Below are 22154 nucleotides of genomic sequence, written 5' to 3'. Positions count from 1 at the left end.
AGAGGTCTACAGACACTGGAATCCTCTGCTTTTCTGTTTTTCAATGTCAATCATCCTCTTTCAATTAGCAGGTGACTGAGGACAGTGAGTTATCCTCCATTGCCTTATGGGGAAAGTGTGTACGACAAGAACCACTATCTTATCTGATCTTAATGCCCTCATATAAATTTTTATATTGCTTGACGTTCATTATCAATTAATAAAGGAGGATCCCAACAACATGTAGACAAGTCAAAAACTATTTACCAAATCGGAACCCTCCATAAATTGAAGAAGATGAACTCCAAGGACAGCACCTCACCGAGCAGAAGGTGCATTTACACATAAAAATAACATTGTTCAAAAATCACACGAACAAAGCTTGCTTAGAATCGTAACCAAAAACACAACAGTGTTTACATAAATTGAGAAGAAAATGAAACTATTCAAATCAAATGTTAGCACTGAAAGGTGTTTTGGCATCTATGATAAACATGGTTCTACAAAATACATAACCCGTCGTGACAGTGGAAAAGGTTAATATATACTATCTGAGCATCCTGCTATGTCTGCAAGACACTGAATGTAAAGAAGCAATAGGAAAATCTACAGGCGGTCAGTCCACAACTAAAGACGCTCACCTTTCCAGCTGTCACTGGAAATCACACACAGCTCTGCTGAGTGTTGCCCTGGTGGCTTCATTCACCAGCAGCATCATGAGACATGAACTTTAAAGCATTTTTTACAGCAAAATACAGCAGCTCTAGAGACAATTACATGTTTCAAATAAATACATGATTAAGGTCATGAAAATTTGAAAACAAATCTTATTGTGGTAACAATCTGGATTAGACTGGTGTGTTAAGTTCTGGGCCAAAGGATTTGATTTTCCAGTTTTGTTTGTGTTTTCTTACACTTTACCTTTTCAGACTGTTTTAAGTCTGTGACTGTGCTCTATACTGTTTACTCACAGTAGTGGTGAATTATTAAAAATATTTTTAATTTTTGCAGTTTCTCCAATTTCTTGGAATAACTTTTACCACTTCAAATTGCTCATAATTTAGTATTGGGTTGTGACAAAGTAATAACACACAAATATTTTGTATGTGGATAATGCTAGAAAAGTTATATTTTATAGTAATGCAGCCTGTCAAATGCCTGTAATGCCTTCGTGGAACATTATAGCAAATACCACGTATATACAATAAATACATTCATATTATTTTCCTAAATGATACTTTGGCTGAAATGAATAACAGCCTCTGTTACTTTGTTTGATTAATTATTATATGACAAATCTGTGTTCAATCATTGGCTTTATTATATCCTGGTATGTTATAATGGCTCGTTATAATGGAAATTGGTCAACTGAACTGAACTGCATTATAAGAGGGATGTCTAGCTCACCTGGGTTCGTTCTCTAGTGGTAATGTGATTGAACACAGCAGAATTGATAGAGAGTGATGTCTTAATAAAGTAAATTGGTCAGAAATGTATTTGTTTCTGCTGAGGCTTTAATACTAATGTGTTAAGCTTCATTAGACTACCTTGTCCTTATCCAAGAATTTTATTTCCTTACAAAATCAAAATTTATAATATGGTTGAAAGAAGGAAGATGCTACAGTATATGGCCTAAAGAAATGGACTGAAAACAAATATGGAATATAATTTTGAACTTTCTCTTCTTGGAAAACCCCCTTTTCTGTGTTTTTTTTAAGAAAAGGACTTCAATGTACACCACAGCTAAAAGGAAAACTGAGTCCACCAACTGCTTGGACTCTCGATAGTCTATTTGAAATTGATGTACTATAAAAAAATCCATTCTCAAATCCTCCCCATTCCTTAGTTTCTTATTTACAGTCAAGTCAGTCACTAGCACATTTATTGTAACAATATACTGTGCATCAAAGTGTTTCAGAGAAGCATGTGACATGGCTGTTAGTACTGCTATCTCACAGATCTGGGGTCCTCAGATTGATTGTGGACTGAAGCACCATCTGCGTGGAGATAACATGATCACCCTGTGCTGACGTGTTTTATTCTCCAGGTGTGCCTGTTTTTTACCACCATCCAAGCACTTGCTGACTAACATCAGCATCAGATGTCTCAAAACTGTCTGGGCAGGATGACAGGTCTGTCCTTTTCCTCCTGTGTCAGATTCCCCTGTTCCCAGTGACAGGTTAGGCTCTATGGATGAATGTTAAGTTTAACCAGCTTTTCTCCAGAGGAAAATAAAAGTTAAACTTTGTTTTGTGGTGGAATGTTATGGAAGAAATATGATATGGAGTAATCACCATAAGATATCGCCTTTCTAAATTTCTGTGGGATGTATTGACCACTCCAAGTAATGCGTATTCTGGCAATCATAAAGAGTGCTTAAGCACGTTGTTCATTTTTCCTTCTTCTTAGAATATTATTTCTAAAGTCGTTTTTTTTAACAGAACTTGAGGTTCAATAGTGATGCTGGTTAAAGCTAATAATGCTGTATTAATGGATTTCTTTTCAGTGCATGATTTTAGGTTTGTTTTTTTTTCCTGTTTGGTACTGAGCTACATAAAAAGATTTTAATGGAATACTTAGAAGAATAAAAACTGGCTAAGCTTTTTCCCTGATTTCCTTCTGCAGTTGTTAATATTTTGTATTGTTGAAGTTTGTACTTTTATTGAATGAGATCTGCCTTAGACTTATTTTGGCTTAAAAACAATCCTGATGTTAGCCACTAAAAATAACAAATTTAAAGATCTGGGGTACTTCTGATCTTTTTTCATTCTGACTTCTCAGACATATAACAGAAAGCTTACAGTACTGTACTGTACTAGCTTAAAAGCTTCAGTTTTCTGGTTTTTAATTGTTAACTCAGATCTCTCCTGAATTGATCTGTTTAGTCACTTTCAAGGTTTTAAATACCTGAATGAAGTCTCTGCAAGCACCTTACTGTACATGTTCTTTCTAGTCTTTGTGGGTTTTGACCAGGTGCTCATGGATTTCTCCCTCCTCCCAAAAACATTCTAAGTAGGTTAATACTGCAGGTGTGTCAAAATTTTCACTGTGTGTTAGTCTTGCTTTGCATCCTAAACCAGGAACAGGACTGGGCTATACAGTGCAGTATATCATCCATCTATTCGCTAACTGCTTTATGCAATACAGGGTCTTGGGGAAGCAGGGCGTATCCCAGCAAGCAAAGAGCACAAGGTAAGATACGCCTTGGATGGGTCGGAAGTCCATCGTAGGCCAGACACAATTTAGACACAAAAGCTACAAACACACACATATGCATGCAGGGACACCAGGGTCCATTTTTCCAAAAGTCAATTCACCAGTATGTTTTTGGACATTACTTATATCCAGGTAAAGAACTAAACCTCAGAAACTATTTGGGATTTTCATTATTATTGTTTAAGTTATTTAGCAATTTGTTTTAACTGTCTTATATCTACTTCACAACCACTATGATTCTAGCTGCTAGAACCTAATGTTAAAAAGGGGTCTGTATATTTCTATATCTTATCTAGGTGTTCTCATCAAGACAATATCTGGTTGTAATAAAATAAAAACAAGCAAAACATTTAGGTATAGTATATAGAACAATCCAGAGAAGTTATGCATAAGCTTTAAAACACACCAGTAAGACGTCATGTAGAATACTGTGCTTAGTTTTGGTCACCACACCACAGAAAATACAGTATATCATAATCTTAGAATGAGTTCAAAGAAGAGCTACATGAAGATGAACAGAGTGATTCCTGGTCCCATGGGCAGGTTAATGGAGTTATAAAAGAAGCTTTTACAGACTCAGTATAAATTGAGGACTTGGGATCAAAATTAGAAACCAAAGTTAATTTAGAATGTAGACACTTTGGGCACTTTTAAGCAACATTCAGACAAAATTTAAGTTTTATTTAGCTACTAAACTACCAAACAATCATGACTGGCTGAATGATCTCCTCGCATTTGCATTCATTATTATGTTCTTATGTTTACATAATACACTGACAACACACATTTCCCAAATAACTTAAAAGGCAGTGGATTCCAGGATCACATTTAGTCCACTTTTTTGATTTAATATAAAACCAAATTGAATATAAAATATAACAGACATTTCCAAACAGATTTGAAGTGAAAAATATTTTTTTCTAAATCCCTTCTCCATATACAGTATATTTTGTCTTTTCAAAGTTTACATTCTGCACACTCATGTACAGTAACATTGTAATGAAATGAGGCCTTTTGTATGAAATGTTTGCTGTGACAGTATGTCATCTTCTCACAATAAATATATAATATATTTTTGCTGCTTAAAAAATGATAGCACTTGCTGGCACATTGTCCTAAAGATTAAAATAATTTACTTTGAAATGTGAGTGTTTTCTTACAATAATAATGTTACTAATGAAAACATTGGAAAAATTCTAAATATATAATTTGGATAATTATAGACATAACAGTTATTTTTAAATATAAAATGTATATATTAAAATATAAATATAATATTAAAAACTGTTATACTTGACAATACAGTTCACATGCCTCACAACTGATTGCACTATAACTGTTATTCCGTAGATGTTATAAAATGTAGTCTGACAACATTGACAACAACCAAACACTCCTTCTAGTAATAGGTTTTTTCCATGCTGAAAAAAAGAAGAAGAAAGAAAACACAACGTTTCGGCCGTGGAGCCTTCTTCAGGTGTCTGAAGAAGGACACCTGAAGAAGGCTCCTCGGAAGGGACAAACCGTGGAATGGCAGGAGAGCTGAAAAAGACCCTATGCGAAGCGGCGGAACGGGGAGTTAGCCCGGGCTCAGCAGTGCAAAGAGTTGTGGAATTGCCGTATAGAAACCTGTGCCCTCAGGCTACGGACGGAGCGGCGGCCTGGTGCTAGGCGGGTCTCAGGACATCCGAACGTCAATGCTGAGCCAAGGTGAATGAAAGACCAGGAAATATATAGCCCCAGAGAGAGAGACACCGGAAGGACAGCAAAGCACAGGAAACTTGGGACAGGATAGAGTAGTAGTGACTTAAAATATGTATTTCCATAAATCAAGTTCAGGTTTATTTGTCATTCCAGTCATATACAAGTATACAGAGGAGCAAGATATCATTCTCCAGGTCTACGGTGCGAATACAGACAAGGCACTGACAAGACAAGCTATAGACAATGCAGACATTACATTTCTGACAGGGTACAGGGTATATAAAGTGCAATGTGAATAGTGCAGGATTGTACAAATTGTGCAAAGAATGTTATGCCTGACATTAGGCAAAAAAGAAGTTTCCAGATTTGGAGTAGGCGTAGAAGGTACCAGGAGCTTGTTGAGGAGCCTGACAGCCTGTGGAAAAAAGCTGTTATGGAGTCTGGTGGAGCAGGCCTGTATACTGGTATACCTTTTACTAGATGGTAGGAGGGCAAAAAGGTTGAAGAAGGAGTGGGAGGGATCGTCCACAATACTGGAGGCTTTGTGTGTGCAGCGTTCGTAGTACAATATATGTCCTCAATGGACGGAAGGAAGGCTCCAATGATGTTTCCTGACATATTGATACAGTAATTAATTGCAGGGACTTGCAGTCTGAGACCTTATAATTTCCAAACCAAACAATGATGCAGTTCGTAAAGATACTCTCGATGGTACCTCTATAGAATGTGGATAGAATGAGTGTGGGGGGAGGTTTGCCCTTCTCAGTCGCCGCAGGAAGTGGAAATGTTGTTGTGTTTTTATAGCTTAGGAGGTGGTGTTGATGGTCCAAGTGAGGTCATCTGTGATATGCACACCAAGAAACTTAGTACTTCTAACTGTCTCCACAGGGGAGCCATTGACGTCCAGTGAGGAGTGATCAGCACGGGCCCTCCTGAAGTCAGTTATTATCTCTTTTGTCTTATCTACATCCAGAGACAGACTGTTGTTTAAGCACCAGTCCGCTAATTGCTTCACCTCCTCTCTGTATGGTGCCTCATCGTTGTTACTAATGAGGCCCACCACTGTCGTGTCATCAGCAAACTTGCTGTTGTAATTTGCACTGTGTTTAGCAGTGCAGTCATGAGTCATCAGCGTGAACAGGAGCGGGTTGAGTACACAGCCCTGGGGGGGGTCCGGTGTTCGGTATGGTGGCGTTGGTTTTTCTATCACTTTTTGGGGGATGGTTGTGTGTGAATGCTGAACTGAAGTCAATGAACAGCATTCTTACATATAATAAGTGTCCCTCTTATCCAGATGGGACAGAGCAAGGTGAAGGGCAAGGGATACGGAATCATCGGTAAACCGGTTGGGACGATAAGCTAACTGGGGGGGGGGTCCAGAGAGTACAAATATAAGAGAGTATTAAATACAAATATATTAAGGGTATAAACACCATAAACACCCTAAAATAAAAATTAGATGTAAATATTAATCCGTGAGGGGTCTTATCTGTGTGTCTAGTGAATAGAAATGGGTATATAACGAGATGGTCTTGACATTTTTCACAGTTTGAGAGATCTCTTCAACAGGCTTGTTACAAATACAAATGTGTTAGTAAAGTTAATTGCAAATAACAGTTTAGTATTGATATTCGTAACATATAATGTAAATGTTCTTTTGTTATTGAAATATTATATTTGATATTATTACTTTCCTTGCATGTTTTTATATAATCTACTTCTTTTTTTCCACTTGCAGGTACAAATAGTATCTGTTCTTGCAAACTAGGCATTTCTAATCTTTCAATAACCCCTATTAGCATGGTGTAAAAGTGTCCCATCTGTTACAGGTCTCAGGGGATTGATTTACCATTGAGTGGTTTACCAATGGTGCAAGAAACCCTTTAATGAGGAGAAGAAATGAATGCTTTCTCTATTGTGCACATCCAAAGATTTTCTCACCTCCATGAGATTTATTCAGTGGCACATCTGGTTAGACACGCTAAATGAAAAAATAAAGAATATTAGAACTGCTTGATGTTGGAACCAAACATAAAACTGTTTTTAACTATAATTATAGATTTGTGTTATATAATTTGTACTTTTTTACTTTCTTTACTAATTAAATTCACACCTTTAGGGAGCTCTTAATACTTGGTAGAGTCCCTCACTTTTAAATCTAGGACACATGCTTTCTTACAATGGACACAGAGCAAAACTGGCTTTAATCCAAGTCTTTTGTAACACATTTTTGCCATTAATCACTCACACATGATTGAAACACAAAATGGAAGGATGTATTTTAGGATTTTGTAATTAAATGTGAATATGGGTATGCCATGAAATAATAATGGATAGCAGAGAAGAGATTGAGAATAGTTAGATGGTATGCTTTTTTGTCAGTGCACTTCATTATTCCACATTATTTAGGTATTACTACAACTCTCCTTGAACTAAAATATTCAATGCTTTGGAACTGAAATAATTTGAAATAGGTTACAGTTTTAAAAAGTTGCCCACAGGTTACATACCTACATCATGAAAAAAGGCTATTACTGTTTTTATGAAGTGAGAAATGTATAATGCAGCAATAAATTTAAATTTATTTCTCTACAAAAAATGTTAAAAAACATCATTTAAACTCTTAATGCCTCCAGAGACCCCATAAGAGATGAGCTTCTAAATACAATAAACTAAATACAATGTAACCTGCAGTTAAATCTCTCTCTCTGCACCCTGAATGCAAACAAACTAAATGAGAGCCTATATCCCTATCCATCAGTTTCTAACTGATTTCTAACTGAAGTATGTTTCATCCAGAAAACCCAAATTCCCTAAAAACTCACCATACCATGCTCTCTAAAACAAGGTTCACTTACTTAGCTCCAGTCCAGTTTTATTTGGATGATCATGAAGTAATAATAATAAACTTTATTTTATATAGCACCTTTAAAGGTGGCTTCTCAAAGTGCTTTACAAGATGACAACAACAATAAATAAGAAGAATACACAAGATAAAGCACAATTACAATATATAGAGGAGACCGTGGATGGTGGTACTAAGAAAAGCAGAGGGGTGAAGAATGGAACCAGTTAAGTAAAGGCTTTTCTAAAGAAGAGGGTTTTGAGTCTGGGTTTGAAGGAGTTTAGAGAAGGTGACTCTCTGATATCTTTGGGCAGAGAGTTCCAGAGCTTTGGGGCATAACAGAAGAAGGCCCTGTCACCCATACAATGTAGACGGGCTTGGGGGACAGTAAGGAGAGCAGAATTAGAAGAGTGAAGGTTGCGAGGTGGGGGGTAGGGTGATAATAGTTCAGACATGTACTGAGGTGCCAAGCCATGCAGAGCCTTATAGGTGAGCATGAGGATTTTAAAGTCTACGCGGAATTTGACCGGAAGCCAGTGCAAGGACTCTAGGATAGGAGTAATTTGATCATTTGCACTAGATCTGGTCAGGATTCTGGCTGCTGAATTTTGGACATACTGCAGTTTGTTCAAAGTAGATTTAGATACCCCAGCGAGTAGAGCATTACAGTAGTCAATTTGAGAGAACACAAATGTGTTGATCAGCTTTTCAGCCAGTTAGTGATAGCATAGGGCATAGTTTAGCAATATTTCTGAGGTGAAAAAGAGATGTTTTGACAGTATGCTGCACATGTGAGTCAAATGTTAAGCCAGAATCGAATATAACCCCCAGGTTTTTCAATTTTGATTGAAGCTCAAGTGCAGAACCATCTACAGATAGAGTTACAGGACTGGCTTTACGAAGTTGATTCATTGGGGGTGCCAATAAGCATGACTTCAGTCTTGTCGCAGTTAAGATGAAGGGAGTTTTGAGTCATCCACATTTTTATGTCGGAGATGCAAATGCAGATGCAAAAGTAGGGGCTCTCGCCTGGTGCAATCTTTAAGTTCCAGCTCCTCCGAACTCTCCTCTCCTGCTTCTTGTTTCTTCTTTTTTCTGTGCTCTTAATGTGAACTTAAATTGTGTGGGTCTGTACAGCTCCTTGACAATTAACCTATAACTTTCCTATGTTTGCTAAGGTAAACTTAACAATTGTTTATGCTCAAAGGGACCCCCCAGCCCTCAGCAAACATCTTCTAGGCTTTGAAGCTGGAAGTGTTAACTCTGCCAAGTGTCACAAACTTTATCTGATATCCAAGAGACACCTCTTAGTCACCTAAAGCTGTAACATTACAAATGTTTAAATAGTGTAGTGCTCTGCCCGAGTTCCCATTCATGACTATTATGATCTATATTTGCTAGGACATTTAAGCATTATGTAAGTGAATCAAGGTGAAATCTCCCTGGCTGTAATTGGGCAGTTTAGAAAAAGTTATGTTTGAAATAAGAAAGACCTTTGGTGAAGGGCATGTCAGCACATAATCGTGAAATGTAAAGTGTAATTCTCTTTGAAATGAAGTAAAATGTTGCTTTGAAGATCCGTCCATCCATTTTCTTACCAGTTTGTCCAATACCGGGTCTCAGGGAAGCTGGAGCCTATTCCAGTATGCATCTGGTGCAAAGTGGGATACACCCATACATGCAGACACTTACACCAGGGTCAGTTTTGGAAAATGGAAAATGGTCTTGAGTAACACCTACTCAAACACCAGTGTTATGCCCGCCGCCTGTTAAACCTGGCAGTTTACTGGCTGAATCCAATGACACAGAAAGCTGTCCAGTTGTACTTATAATGATCATTTCCAGATAGATTTTTAACATTTACTTCTAGAATTGTTTCACGAATTGTTTAATTCCAGGATAAAACTTGACTATAGTTTAAAATAAATGTATTATTTTAGATTTACATGCAGCTATAGGTGTGTTCAAATAGTAGTTCCAATGATAAATACAAGTGGTGTAAAACTTATGTGACCAACAGATTCTCATATTAGAATTTAAGGACGGGTATTTTTTTTGCTTCTGATACTTTAGTAAGAAATGATCATTTCTTACTTTTACTCAGTTATGTTTCTGTAAGGAAACTTTTACTTTATTCCAAACTTTTCAAAGTAACAGTACTTTTATTCATGTAATAGATTGGAACATCCCAGTTGAGAACAATAATATTTAACCAGATAATCCACATGCAAACAAATTCTCATTCACAATGATGAGCTGGAGAGTACCAATTTATACAGCAGGACATTTTACTGGAGCAATATAAGTAAAGTACCATGTGCAAGGGTACAATAACGGGATAATTCACCAATGGATTTGAATACTGAAATTTCTGAATCCTGGCACTCACTTCAAAAAATGTTTTTTCTCCCCAAATATACTGTATACTTCAGTATTTAATTTATGCTAGTTTTCCATTGACACTGCAGATTGCATTTTGAAGTCACAGTTACATGACTTTATATGTGGTACAAAAAATGCCTGAAGTTTTCTAATGAGATCTCCATTATGCACATAAATCTATTTCACATAATTCTCTTTTCCTTGTTTCACCTTAAAATGTTCACTTTAAAATGATAAGTGAATAAGCACAAATAATATTGTATTTTATTGATATTGGTCCTCACTTGCTGCAAGACTTGCACTCTCAGTATTATTTTACTTCTTCATTCTGCAAAGAGACCCTGGGGATGAGGTTGTCATCCAATGCATAATGTTCTGGAATTTAGGGCCAAAACAAAGGGATTCACTTTTGTTTTTCTATTATAGGGATCATACAAAGCTGTCAAAACTTTCACTTTGTTAAAAAGGGAAGGTGAATACTTTTCCTGGGCAAAATCTGAGTTAACTCAAAATTTTAAGTCAATTAAAATCCCAAGAAATCCATCCATCCATTTCCACTCCCCTTTTCCTGGTGAGGGTCGTGGTCCAAAAAATCTTACTCATCAGATGACTTTTAAATGTGTCCCTCTAAGACACTTTTCATACAAGGCCAATTCCCAGCCCATTGTATATGCTTTATCCAGGGCGTGTTACAGGCATCCTTTTCACATTTCAGTTACTGAAACACTTATCCCCTTACTGTGTTGTTTTGCTCTTGCTTTCTTCCTTCTATCCATTTTTTAACCACTACATACGTTTCAGCATCATGGGGCAGCTGGAGCCTATCTCTGCAAGCAACAGGTGCAAGGCAGGGTACACCCTTGACGCCAAATGTAAACATGCACACACTCACACTGGGGCCAATTTTTCCCAGAAGCCAATTAACTTACCAGTATGTCTTTGGATTGTGGGAGGAAACCAGAGCATTCAGAAGTAACCCACGCGGATAGCACCTCAGGTCCAGACCTGAAACCAGGGCTCCATTACTGCGAAGCAACAATAGTAACCACTGCAACACCATGTCTTTGTTTTTTGTTCCATGTTTGGAAAAAAAACATTTTGTAAAAAAAAATGCTTCACAAAATATAAATATTTGGTTTTATCTGGCATTGCAAAAGATAAGAAATGATTTTAGACAGAAGCTGAGCAAAATGAGCATATCATCTACCAAAGAGGGGTTTCATTCCTTTTGAAAATGTGGAGCTTTCCATCTGGAAAGTTCAAGGGAAAAATAAAAATAGCAGGGATTCTCAGCTTAAATTGAACTGATTTTTCTATATGCATGGCAAAACCGTGAATTGTCTTTTTCTTAAAACAAATATTAAAAATTATTTAAATACATTTCTTAGAACTTTAGAGCTTACAGCTACAAAAGCTAATAATATTTGATAATATAATAAATAGATAAGAATGACAAAATGTACCAGGATATAACGGTTTGTTTAAAGAGATAGTTATACTATAAAGTCATACTAATTGCTAGCAGAAACATGAAGCCTGCCTGACAGGTTATTGTGTCATATAACTGCAGTGTGCCAATGCAGACCAGATGTTCAGCAGTATAAAAGGTAATAAAGTATTCCAGATGAATGACAGCTAAAACAGCACAAAATGACAGCTGTTGCTCTGCACAATTCCAATTAATGTGTGATGATCCATTGTATATGAACAACCCAGAGGAAAGAAAACTGGTTTATTAGAGTTATCTTTAGATGCACTGCATTAAAGATAACCAGCAATCATTCCTTGAAAAAGGTGGGAAAAGGACAGAAAAAAACAAAGAAGCAGGAACAAAATGGCCATGAATCAGACTTTGATGAGACTAAGTAAAAAGCATGTAGTGCCTCCACAGGGACATTGCATGAGATGGTAACCTCCACAATTACACAATTTCTCAGACATTTGCTGCTGACCCACTAATAGTTATGATCTACAAGAGTGTGAGGGGTCTGTGACTGATATGGGTGTTTTTTCTTTCATCACAACCCTCTTAAGAATACGAGAATGATTACAAAGTTAAGGAGGCCATTCATTTAGCTTGTTTGGTTATTAGAAGCTAATTGATCTGAGTATCTTTTTCAATCATGTCTTGAAAGGAAAAATGGTATCAGCTGTGGCATTGTAGCAGGCCAAATAAAGCAGAAAAGCAACCAGCTTCATCCCCTGATGTGAAGGAATGTCCTTCCCTGCCAAGTTAAAAGAACTTGAATATTTTAGTCGCTAACAGAGATGACTATGATTCAAGTTTTCAAATTCCTTATTTGTAGCCATTTTTGTTTCTAATGTTCATTCAAATAGGAGTACTCTTCTATCATGTCTCTGCTCAGGAAGAATCACATATTTATTCTCACCTGAAATGGGAAGATATAATACAAGAAATTACATGTATGCAAATCAATACCCAAATTGTATCAAATAATACCCAAAAAGTGAACATCTATACCTCTGCCTCATTAATATTTTGATCGATCTTAAATACATATTTCAGTACAGATTGAATATGACAAATTTCACTTCTCTGTCTCAATTTCTATGCTTCTCACTGTATTATTAGCCTATGAACCAGCGCTTTTTGCTGTAATTAATCTTCACTTCATATATTAAGGTCTTTTCAGTGACAGGATCTTGGCTCACAAAAGACACTTTAGTACTTGCAAAGCATTTACCCTGATTATTTTCACTGTTTTGTTCTACCTGCCATATTGTTGACTTGCTGATACCATAATGACATCCAACAGAAGGTAAACTCTCCTCTTTCGCTCAGGTACTAGGTACCACTAGGATCTATAGTATCTTTTAATAGGACCCCTGAGGACCATAGGTGCCTACATTTGCACCTACCTTTTCCAATAAATTAACTTTATTGATAAGCTTAATCGCTTTTTCTCTGTCTCTTTTTACTAGGCTCACTACTGATTGCTTTTCATTTAGTTGACTGGCAGAGAATAAATAAGGGCTCTCGAGAAAGAAATCCATCAACAATTCAATCTGAGAGCTGAGCGCAATAACCTCATGTAATGTTGGCGCACATACAGTATACACCATTCTACACAGTGTGAGCACCAAGGCATGGCATTTAGTCTGCAAGGTTATTGATAAGCAGAAGAAGCAGATCTGCTAAGGGCACAATCGTGAACAGCAAGGGTCTACCGTAAATCATATTTTAGTAGCTATTGTAAAACTATATTTAAACTGCTAAAGTTGACAATATTTGTCAAGGCCTGACTGCACTCATACAACATGTTTGTGAAAAAGAATGACCACAGAAATCCTGGCAAGGTTTCTGTAAATGTCTCCCACTGGAGATTTTTACCTGTCCAAAACATAAATCCTACTTCTTGCTCTGAGTACTGATGTCAGAGCCTCCAGGCAGCTCAAAAGGAAAAGGGTTTAGAAGACATGATGAGCAGAACATATTTTTTGGAACTTGGTTTAGTCTCTGAGGTAGATTTGCCCTCTAGGTATTTTTCTTTCCACGACCCCTGTAACACAACAGAATATAAGAATATAGCTAGTGATTAAATAGTAATAAATTGAGTTTTTTTCAGAGCTAGTGAAATGTGTCAAAAGCAAACCATTGATTTTTTAAAACCTCATGAAATGCAAAAAGTACTGTTAAGTACCAAAGCAAACTTGCTTCTCACTCTAAATATTTTTTTAGCTTATATGTTTAAGAATATTTACAAACCATGTTTCAAGATGTAAGAAAATGCTTCAAATTAAATTAATAATTTAGAGTAGCTGGTTTATCTTTGTTATGTTTGTATTATATGTTAAGTTATGTTATGTGTAATTGTCTTACAGAAGTTGTTAATATAAAAAACTTCATATAAGGGAACAAGTAAAGGTTTATTTTATGCTGAAAAGAACAGAAAAGGGATTTCGGCTGTGGAGCCATCTCCAGGTGTGAAGCCTACGTTTTTTCTCTTTTCTTTTCAGCATGGAATAAACCTTTACTTGTTTCTTCGCAGAACTACGCATGCTGACACAGCTACCTACTGTAACTTCATATAAGTTATATTAATATGAATTGTACTTTACAAACTCAGGATTTTTCTTTTTTTTTCATTAGTTAACAGAAGTTATATTAGTTGAATATGTTTATCATTACATAGGTGTCATTTCAGATTTCACAATTGTTGATTTTCCTGATTTGTTTAAGCTATTTTTCATATTCTGGAGCACACGTGTAAATGATTTATGCTTACACAAACATTTCAGTCTCAACAGAGAATTTTCAAGAAGCTTCAGACACTCGGATATCAATTAAGCTATCAAGCATTTAATTCTTTCTCGTGCCAACCTCCAGATATTACATTCCCTGCATGGAAACAACAAATGAGAGAGAAGGCTTTGTCTGACAAACTTATTCTCATTGAAAAATACATGTTGAGACATGATGCATAAATCTTCTGCATGCAATTTATCATTCAAAGAAAAGACCTTTACATTAAAAATGCACAAATAATACTATACTTTTATGCATTAAAGAACTGAAATTGTTTTAAAAAATAAATCACTGTGCATGGGCATGTTGCATCTAAAATTTAAAACCACAGTTCAGGAAAGGGAAGGACTGGATTAACATAATGGCCTCACAAAACTACACCCATAATGTTATACATGAAATTCTGTATCCTATATATGTATGTGTCTGATCTATAATTTTGAGCACAACAAATCTATTTTACTAGCATATCATATGAAAACAACATTTTGTATACAGTACCTGTGCAGGGATATGATAAAAATGTTAAGTAATAGTGCACTTTAATATGATAGTAGACTAAAAAGAAAAAAAGTATGGAAGTTTTAAATGATTTGAGAGCATTTTTTGTTGTTGATTGTCAGGCTATTGCAGTAAATCACTTCATATTTTAACAATTTAGCAAATAAATCAATGACAGCAAGGAATGGCAGCTGCCACAACAGCCAGTCCTGCAGCACTCAATCAGATACTTTCAGTATAGAGTGAAATAGCTGCATCAGATGGAGTTGAAAATTCAGCTAATTCTGAATTCAAAGCACAGACACAGCACACTGGGGCAGAATAATTGCAGTTGTAGGATCTCAGTGGATCCTAAAACGTTCAACACTAAAGCAAACAAAAACTGTATCTTTAAGTATTATTGTACCACACTCCCCATAATCAGCAAGGAGGTCTATAGTCCATGTCCTCGACAGTTGAACAGATTAAACAATTTTATTTAAGTCTTTTTTGCATTTTTTTTGATTAAGGATACATTTGAAAGTGGGACCACAATGGCACCCCCACAAAAAGGAGCCCCTTTCAGGATGATCTAATCTGCCCACCCCTTTTGTGAAGGAGGCTAGAAAACATTCATCATTATGACATTTTTTACCATTTTTGACCATTATGACCATTATTTCAAGAAGCATCACCTTTTTGTGTTAAATATATATAACAATTATTAAAACAGGGAGCCTGGAACATTCGGACCCTCCCTAGAATGTTCAGACAATAACCATACTGAACACTACACTGCTTTTGAAGACTGAGAATGACATTGACATTGCTGAAGGGAAACCTGACTGGCTGAAAAAGAGAAGCTCAAGGAATGTGGAAGTACCTACTGTATACGTATTCTCGAAGAGAAAATCAGAAGAAGATGTCAATTTAATCAGATTGGCTTTTTCATCAAGAATTAAATTATCATCTTTCTCCTATGTTACCTGTTGGAATGTATGAGTGCCTTGAGACTAAAATTAGCAGTAGGCCATTACTAAGTGATTTCCAAATGTGCCCCAATTCTAGATTTAAACAATGACTTATATACCAAGCCTGACTCAATTCTTTGTGGAAAAAGTGTCTTTTGGGGGACATTTCTTACTGTGGAACTATGATAAGGATCTGTCTGCTATACATCATGGTGAAGATTATAAGAATCTTCTTGAACTGCTTAATTGCTATTGCTGAATAGCTTCTCCAAGTATCCCAGTGTGGATTCAGAGCCACAAGAGGCATGGCCAACGTGACTTTTACAGCTCATCAATTACAGGAAAAAAGTCAGGAGCAACACCACCTTCTCTACCTAGCATTCATTGACTTGAAATAGATGTTTTTGAATCGTGAGGTGCTCTGTAGATCCTCCTGATCCTCCAATATCTGACTGAATTCTTAGTCTGCTTCATAATGATATGTATACAGAATTCCTCACTAATGGATCTACCTCAGATCTCCTTGAAGTCTAGATTTTTTTTTTCTGAGTGCTGAACTCCATTTGATTACAGACGAGCTGCCTGTTGTACTGTAGCAGGTAAATTGGAAGGAATGTTAAGTTATTTAATTTCTGCTCTAGTCCAAAACTAAAACCAAAACTAAAACCACCCTAATGTAGTATGTGCCTGGAGCTCAAAAATGGAACTCAAGAGAACTGTCAATATATTTTTTTGAGACATATGAAAAGGTGGGACTTGCCTGAGGCCATCAATTAGAATTAGTGAATTAATGATGAGTGTCTGAAGAATAATCCTTTGGATGTCTGAGGAAATGGGTGTTTAAAGATCACAACATCAACAATGAAACCAAACTGATAATCTTAAGTACAGTACCACCTGTCCTGACACAGTCATGATTTCTAACTTATTGTATTGGGGTGAAACATGGACAACATACTGTAGGGAGACGTTAAAAGGATTGGGGTCATATCACTAACACTGTTTGTGGAATATTTTATATATCAAATGGGAAGATGCACCAACATCAGTTTTCTCTCCCAAGCAGGAATTACAAGCACTACAAGCATTGAATCTGTGATCACCTGCACCGTGGAAGAGTCTCTCAGGTGTCAAAGCAAGAGCACCAAAAGAGAAGACCATAACTGATCAGTTCCCCCTATCTACTCAAAGCATCTGGGCTTCCTGCGGGAGAGTGTACCAATCCCTTATACCGTGCACCTTATCTGTCATCTTCAGGTTCATAGAAGACAATTCTGCAAATTAATGAATTCATACTGGGAAGAACAATCATCTTTATATGGGTTGTTGCAGCTGCTGAATGTCTGGAGGTGTCCAGGGTTTCTTTCAGAGGAAACAAAGAAAGTGTTGAATCCTGCAATAACTGGAATTAGACAAACACCTTGGATTTTTTTAGTTCGATCCTTTTTAGATAAAAAGGGTACACTTGGAAAGGATGGCCTTCATAGCTTTTATCTGTTCTGCAGAGATTTTAAGAAACAAGCACATAAGGGTGTTGGAGAGTTGAAATAGCCTCTTTGTGTTCTTTATACTGTATGCAGACCTAAAGAATACAAAGAGGTTACTTCAGATTCATGGACAATCTTCATCTTTTATATGCTTTCTGCATCTGAACTACATGATTCAGCTTTAAGGAATAAACTACTGGACAAATATAGTAGCAACTTACTAAAGGATTTTGCAGATTTTTTTACGAGAGGAATTTACTAAACGTTCAGTTTAGGGAATTCATGCAAAAAAAGAAAAACAAAAGGGCAAATACATAATCTATTTCACATTCTCAGAAAATAAATTCTGCAGTTTTATCAAGTAGATTATTCCCTTACAGTTGTTTTTGACTCTTCCAGTAACCAATACTGGGGTGGAATACTGCTGCTAATAACAATCATACTGAGTAATTTAACTCTAATGTCAATAAAGTATGACTTCTTCAACTGGGTTTCAGTGAAATCACTGAGGATTTCTCAGTCCTAAACTGATGATCAGAAAGAAGCTAATATAACAGCTGTTTTAAGGTAAGTAGGCTATTTTTAATTAAATATATTTAAAATATTTTAAGACTTTATATGTGAACCACAGAATGTTTTTTGTTAATTAAATGGCATTGGAATAGCATGCTATATTAGCACAACATTAATAACTTTGACATCATTATTGTGATTAGGAAACAATTGCAAACAAGGAACCCACAAAAACGTAATAGCCAAAAACCCTTAGGAGAGTTAATTCCAGAGAAAGAGCAAATGTGAGAAATGGGTAGGAAAAAACTCCAGATGGTATCATTTGCTATTTTTATATCTTATATGTGTTAATCAATTTTTATTACAATAACTTATAAAAACAGAATGTTAACACAGTTACCTGGTATTTGAAGTTCAATGATGTACTGTAGGCCTTGGCCAACTAAACAGCAGACCTATTATCTGCCTTTGGGGTATCAAAATCCATTAAGTTTATCTGTTAAGAATCCAACTGAAAGCAAAAGGAAAATAATTTATCATGTGCTACATTCCATAATAAGATTCTACCCTCTATTAAGTTATTTAAAGAACAATTTATATATTTGAGTAATTGGTTTAACTTGACTCTTGCTCTGTCAGACTTGCTGAAAGAGGAAAAAGCTCTGCAATAATATCTGAGGGCAATATAACTGAATGTAAATGTTTGCCTCTGACCAGCTCCTTAGAGATGCTTGTAATGAGATTCTTTACAGAAAAGTAAGAATAGAAATAGCAGATCATGTCGTGCTGTGCTTTATCTGCACCAAAGGTGTAAATTGGTTTCACACTAGTCTGCAAGAGTTCCTGCTATGTAAAATGAATGAAAAAGTAATCAAAAATAATTTAGGTTATCACAATGTTGATAAGTTCTAATTATTCAAAAAATGTGCCATGAAACTCATTGAAATTCCTTGTCATTGATAAGCGACACTAAAGAGCTAGAACAGTGCTGTGTCAGAGGAGGTGGACCAATTAGAACTGGAATACAGCAGGATTGGCTGGACTTTACCAGCATGTGATCGTGAGAGAAAATGTGCAGAAAAAAACACAGCATAAATCCAATGAGTGGATGTCATTTTTTCCCAGGAATTAACTGTACTGTATGTACAAAATGACAAAGCACCATTTTCAAGCTACAACTGGAAAGAAATGAATTTATACATGTAATACTTTGTGTTTATATTACATCTATATTATACAAATATCCTATTTAATTTAATTCTTTTTTTTACTGTCATTTAATAAGATTTGGTGCTATTGCTGTTAACAAATGTTTTTAGATTATCAAGTCATGTGAATTTGTAACTTCTAAAAGACACACATTTTCATCAAAAATCCGATAAACATACATCATGCATAAACATAAACATGCATCATACATACAATGTACATCACATTTTGTTCTGAGAACATCTTCATTGTGTTTGTGTGTTCATGTCTTCAGACATGAAGAAAAGTGAGTCAGACAACTTCAATGTTTAAAGTATAGACTGAGGCTGTCCAGTTTCTACAAATATCAAACAAAAGTTTGTAAAGATCATTGATCAGTTCCTTCTCTGCTTACAACCCACAGCATTCTGTAATTGACAAGTTCGAAGAGTAGTGTGTTGTATAGGGATATACAGTATGCTATACGATTTGTAAAGTCTTAAAGATAGTAGACAACTATGTAGTTACAAGTAATAGGTTTATTCCATGCTGAAAAAAAAGAAGAAAGAGAACACAACGTTTCGGCCGTGGAGTCTTCTTCAGGTGTGAGAGAGACAGGGCAGTAGACAAAGGTAAAGTAGCGGGAGAACAAAGGTTGGGAGGGAGGAAGAGTGAGAGGAGGGAGCAGGGGACAGAAAGAGAGGCCAATCAAGAGGTGTGAAGTCAGAATGGGTGCAGAGAGGTGTGAAATGAAACTTCCAATGAATGGAGAAAATTTAAAAGAACAGTAGTCTGCCGTTAAGGGAAGGTAGAATGTGTGATCCTAGCTGCAAAATAATTATAGTTTCGGTGGTCTTTCTGATGTATGAGTTCGGAAAACCGTCTTTGAGAACACAGACGGAGAGATTAGAGTGGACGTGGCCATCAGAGGTGAAATGAGAAACAATGGGCTTGGAGAGATCTTTAATCTTCACAGCCCTGATGTGTTCTCTGAAGGGGTCTCCGAGTCTCCTTCCTGTTTCTCCAATGTAGATGACTGGGCATTAAATGCAAGAGATACAGTAAATAAGGTTGCTGGAGGTACAAAATGCTGTCTGGGTGATCCGGAATTGTCCTGAGGGGCCTTGAATGAGTGTGTTGGTGGCTGTGTACTTGCAGGTGATACAGCGAGCTCTGTTGCAAGGGAAAGTGCCTGGTGTGGATGGTTGTTGAGGGCGGTCAAGGGAGCTGTGAACAAGGAGGTTACGCAGATTAGGTGGTCGGCAATATGAGATGATAGGGCGATCAGAAAAGAGGGCCCCAATGGAGGGATCATCCTGTAGGATGGAAAAGTTAGTTGTGGTTAATGGTCCTGGGGATAGGAAGTGTGTTAGGGTGGTAAGGAAGCACCAAAGGAATGCGGTTGTTACGGCGGGAGTTCCTGATCGGGTTGATGGTCTGGGGGGTGTTTTTGGCTAGGGCAAGGGCCCTGTCAATCACACTGCTGGGGTATCCTCTGTTGATGAAAAATGAGTACATTTCGAGGCCTTGGTTCTCAAAGTCGATGTCGTCGCTGCATAATCGTCGTAACCTAAGGAACTGTGAAAAAGGAAGAGAGTTTTTAGTGTGGTTGGGGTGAAATGAGCTGTACAGGAGGTAGCTGTGTGAATCCGTGGGTTTGTAATAAACTGAGGTGGACAGTCGGAGGTAGCTGATAGACACCTGAACTATGTAGTTAGAATGCTACCCACCTGAACTATGTAGTTAGAATGCTAGTCTAAATTCTCTAAATGAATGCGATATTCTGACCACCAATATAATGTTTTCAAATTTGTTATTTTAATAAAAAATGTTTGCTACAGATTTCAATATTTTTCATAATATTCCAATTTGCATTTGCTTTAAGCCACAATTATATCTACAGTAAAGAATAATAACTTAAGGAAAGAGTTTAAAAACTAGCCACCATTTATATTCAAATATTCATTACTTTCCTAAGAATCTTTCTTTTGCTGGTGAATTCAACTGGTAAGGGATGTGTGCTGTTTAGGATTGTAATGTGGGGTTCATCGTTGTCATCATCATCATTTTACATTTTAAATGGATGAAGGCTTTTCCCAAATTGTTTCTCTAGAGGTTCCTGTCTTTAACCATTCACAATTTAACACTAATGTACAGTAAGTTCCTCTCCTCTTCTCTCCTGGAATCCATCTCAGAATTGTTTTGGTTCAGAGCCGTTTACCCAGTTTACAGTCTTTTACATATTTTAGAGAGAACACACTGGTCTCCAGACTAGAATCAACACCTCATTATTGCATTACATGACTTATAAGTGTACTTATAAGAACTGTAAAAATGTAATCAATTCCACATACCCTCATCACAGTCTTAATTGTGGTCTTGTCAGAAGAACTGAATGATTCTGTACTGTGAACATTTCAAAGAATGTTTCCATGAAAGTTTTAGCTGCAAGTAAATGACAGTGGGATATTTGAAAATGAAAAATAAATTCTGTTTTCATTTAGGCTTTTTTTTAATTAGTACATGGTGTATGTATTATTATTATCAATGCAATTGTATTTTGGAAAAAGTGTTTTAATTCACTTTATGTTCACTAATTCAATTACCATTTAATGAAAGTGTGAGTTTTTAGGGTTTCATTGTAAAATGAAGTTTCAAGTGCTGTTAAAAGAAATACTGTTAGAATTTGAACATGACATTTACAAGATTCAGAAAGACAATCCCACATTTTCTGTAAAACCCACATCTGTCAAACTGAATCAAATTTTGTCATTCTCACTGTGACCTGGGAAAATAAACCCATCATGTTTTCTATTACTTCTAACCATAAACAGTGAGATTTAAATGCCAATATAACACAAGGAACGTGTAATGAGATTTCCCAGTTATGTAGGTACTTAGACACAGGATCTAAGATCCATATCCAGCACTGCACCCAGGCGAAAAATTTTTAATTTCAGAGCAATTCAGAATAATCCTTGAGAAATCCTGGCAAGTCCACAAATTGCTCATGAAAGATGCACAAAATGGACCAAGAGCAGCTCCAGCAGGAGGTGTGTCATTGCTGCTGTTCAGTGCCCAGCTCAGAGCTCTGTGTTCATCATGTACAGCACACAAACAAC

The sequence above is a fragment of the Lepisosteus platostomus genome, chromosome 8, assembly GCF_059453375.1.
Source record: "Lepisosteus platostomus isolate fLepPlt1 chromosome 8, fLepPlt1.hap1, whole genome shotgun sequence".
NCBI lineage: Eukaryota > Metazoa > Chordata > Actinopteri > Semionotiformes > Lepisosteidae > Lepisosteus > Lepisosteus platostomus.
Note: the sequence above shows the minus strand (reverse complement) of the source record.